Genomic DNA, 3,958 nt, shown 5'->3' with positions numbered 1-3,958 from the left:
GTAAAATGAAGACAGATTGAATAATGTCTAAGGAGGCTTCCCTCTCTGATATTCCCTGCAATTGACAATGGAACCAAACAGTGATTTCTTGCCTGAATTGATAAGATTCTCAGGGACACAAAATCCATTTCCCTCAGTAGACTTTGTCCTCTTCTCAGCAGTAGCCACAGGTCAGAGTTGTGAAGTGAGAGTGTGCTGAAGACCCAGAAGAGCCCAGTTCCAATGTCAAAGGCAGGGGGAGGGGGACTTCCCTGGTGGTCCAGTGGCTAAGACTCTGCACTCCCAATGCAGAGGGCCTGGGTTCAATCCCTGGTCAAGAAACTAGATCCCATGTGCTGCAACTAAGACCTGGTGCAGCCAAATAAATAAAGCTTTTTTTAAAAAGAGGCAGGGAAATGACTGTTCTGCGTTCCTTTGACTCTTCTGGGGTAAGAAGTGTTGTCTCTGAGAGGCTGTTGTACCATCACCAGCTTAATGAACCAGGTCATTTTTACTAACATCAACCACCACCTTCTGCAACCTGCAGAGATCATCTGGGTTCCCCAGTAATGCCTTCAAATAACTGATTCTTAGTAAAATGGAAAAAAATCAACAACAGGATATGTTTTTTGGTATTTTAACCTGAGACCATTTTTTTTTTAAGTAGCCACCGCAATGGATGTGTAAAGATGTAAATTGAGGGATGTTATCACAGAAGTATTGGAAATCACCTAAATGCCGATCAATAAGGGGGTGGCTACACATGCTGCTAGTTTCTCTCCAATAATTTACCCTCTGGACATTCCAAAGAATGAGTTATATACTTATTGACAAGCCGTGATGCATAAGACACAGGACTGAGTTTGAAAAGACGCAAAACAGCAAGTGCAAAAATAATCCCATTTAAAGAAAACCTATAAACATAAATATATATCCCAGATGTCTAGGGCCAGCCTACAGCTTCACATGTAGAGAAGGTTGGCTAGAACACCCAGCCACAGACTGGAGAAACCCTGATACCAGTATGTCTGTGAATTTGTGAAGGATGTGTGTTCATATGGTCACACAGGGATTCTCCATCACTCCCTCCCCACTCCTACCTCATTCCTCTGCTAAATTAGCTCAAGGCTAGGATTGTCTTATTGTCCCATGTCCCAGTTTTGGTTCCAAAGCATGAGAAATCAGATGTGGATTCAACCCCCTCCTGAATGTCCCCCCTCCCCTCCAATCAATCTCATGAGAACCGCGTATGTAGCTAAGACTCATAGAAGCTCCTCGAAGGCTTTTCATAGCAACAAAGCCAGCAACTGAAATTCAGTTATAAGGTGTCCCTATTTTTCAAAAGCACCCTGGCTACTCCCAGACTCAGGGCTCACTCCAGCCTCCCGCTGGGTTGGGCTTTGCTCCTTTATTTTTCTATTTTCAGCTCCATCGCTCTCTCTAGCTCTTGATGGGTCCTGGGAGTGCCAAGCTCTCCTCACTTTAGGAAGCAGAGCAGTTCGGTCTTTACTGCCCCCACCCTCAAATTCATATCTAGGTCACCCTTGCACATATCCAGACCCATTAAGAGGCAGCTCAGAATAAGCCTTTCACTAAACAAAACCCACTGCCCTTAGAAAGCAGTTGGGGCTGTAGATAGCAAAGTTTCACACAAACACACGAATAAAGAAGGGTTAGCCTGGAACCATATCCACCCAAATGTTAACTGTGGTCATTTAGGGGTAACTTTTACTGGCCTGTTTTTCTGTACATATTTTTTATATTATTTTAACTTCCTAAAATGAGCATATATGAGTTTCATAGTCTGAGCAGGGAACAGGAAATGCAATTTTCCTTCAGGGGTAAACCATTTCCTCTGTGACACAGAAGGTCTGTCCAGCCCCCCACACATTCATTTAGCATCCCACCTCCCAAATCCCTGGGCTAATTATCCAGCCACTACTTAGACCTCTTCCCTGACTCCTGATCAGGCTCCTCTCAGCCCCCTCTGACCTGTCTCGACCTGTGGCCTTATGGCCAAAGCCAATCCCAGACCTGCCAGGAGGCCAAGAGTTCTGTCAATACTGACTCCCACCCCAGAAGCTTTCTAGGAACCCCCAGCACGGAAGCATTCCAAGAACAACCAAGGGCCCCAGTGCACCAGCGAGAGCACCGCAGAAGCTCTTGAACTGAGCTGCGTACAGAACAACTGAATTTCCTAGGAGCAGGGCTCATTGTGGGACATCTCGGGAGCAGAGCCCCAACCCCTGGCAAAGCAGTAAGGATCTGGAGGGATGCCCCAGCAGGAAAGGGAGAGGGGCATTCCGGAGATCTGGAGACCACACTGGGTCTGTGATACGATGGTACATGTGGAATTCCTGCTGTTACTAGGGTCTTATGGAGCAGGGGTCCCCAATCCCCAGATCACAGACTGGTCTGTGGATGGTTATAAACCAGGTCGCACAGCAGGAAGTGAGTGACTGGCAAGCAAAAGAAGCTTCATCTGTATTTACAGCCTCTCTCCATCTCTTGCATCACCTGTCATATCAGCCGTGACATTAGATTCTCCTAAGAGCTTGAACCCTACTGTGAATTGTGCATGTGAGGGATCTAGGTTACACGCTCCTTAGGAGACTCTAATGCCTGCTGATCTGATTCTGCATTATGGTGAGTTGTATAATTATTTCATATACATCACAATGTAATAATAATAGAAATAAAGTGGACAATAAATGCAGTGTGCTTTGTTGTTCAGTCCCCCGGTCGAGCTTGACTCTTTGTGACCCTACGGACTGCAGCATGCCAGGCTTCCTTGTCCTTCACCATCTCCCGGAGTTTGCTCAAACTCATGTCCATTGAGTCGGTGATGCCATCTAGCTGTCTCATCCTCTGTTGCCCCTCCTCCTCCTCCTCAAACCATCCCCTCCCCAGGTCCATAGAAAAGTTGTCTTCCACAAAACCAGTCCCTGATGCCAAAAAGGTCAGGAACCGCTGTATAGATGAAATGTCACAACTGCTCTCTAGCTGAAGCCACAGGAAGTTGGGAAAGTTGCCAAGATACTCATAAAAGAAAAAGTCAACCGGCGGTCAAGAAGGCAAGACGTAGCTCTAATGATTAGGTGTGAAGTTTGAGATCTACAGGAGATTTCAGACTCCTCTTGGCCCCATCCCTAACCTGGCCGAAGATCCATCAGAGACTAGGTGAGTCACATAAGAAAAACAGGACTTCAAATCCATCGCCCATGGTGCCCAGCCCCCATGGAGCCATCAGCAGTGGGCACTTGATACCCTTTTGTTGAACCAAGCTCTTATAGAATGACCCTGCCCTCTTTTTAAAATCGCTGTTTATCCAGACCCTTCTAGGGATCAGGCACTATGCTCTGTGCTTTATCCATGTCATAGCCCAGTAAAACACCACACAGGGCAAGTGTTTGCCTTTTTTTTTTTTTTTTTTAATAGCGGAGGAAACTGCATCCCACAGAGATTATTAACATAAGTAACCAGCCAAAGGTCCCATAGCCCATTAGTCAACTATTGTGGCAATCATGCTATGAAACAAATAACCCAAAAACTCAATCAACAAGCATTTTCTTCTGTGACAGCTGCGGCTCTGCTGGGCTTGGCTCCAGGTTGTGGGTTGGTCTGTTTTCAGAATCTCCTCATTCTCCCAGGATCTGTGGTCACCCACATTACACACCCCTCATGGCAACGGTAGCAAAGCAACATGCCGAGACAAGACATGCAAAGACACAACAATCTGTTGAGAAAACAAAGCATCCTGGCCAAGCCCCACATCATGGGAAAAGGAAATCTGTTCCACCTCTTCTACTGGGAGCTTGCTCAAGGTTTTATTGCAAAGGGCATGGATGCATAGTTTTAGGGGCAGGAATAGAGGAATTGAAACAATGATAGAATGATGCAGACATAGAGAGCAGTCTTGTGGATATAGCAGGGGGAGAAGAGGGTGGGATGAACTGTTAATTGCTCAGTTGTGTCAGAC

At 46.2% G+C, this 3,958-nt stretch overlaps 1 non-coding gene across 1 annotated transcript; it reads left to right on the top strand.

The window, feature by feature from the left end:
* The first annotated feature begins 248 nt into the window (after window positions 1-248).
* On the top strand, window positions 249-321 carry TRNAG-CCC (transfer RNA glycine (anticodon CCC)). Its single transcript has one exon. It is a non-coding gene; the product is annotated as a tRNA-Gly (tRNA).
* Window positions 322-3,958: the final 3,637 nt, after the last annotated feature.

Source organism: Bos indicus, chromosome 19 (genome assembly GCF_029378745.1).
Source record: "Bos indicus isolate NIAB-ARS_2022 breed Sahiwal x Tharparkar chromosome 19, NIAB-ARS_B.indTharparkar_mat_pri_1.0, whole genome shotgun sequence".
Classification (NCBI taxonomy): Eukaryota; Metazoa; Chordata; class Mammalia; order Artiodactyla; family Bovidae; genus Bos; species Bos indicus.
Note: the sequence above shows the minus strand (reverse complement) of the source record. Positions and strands in the feature narration are given on the sequence as shown.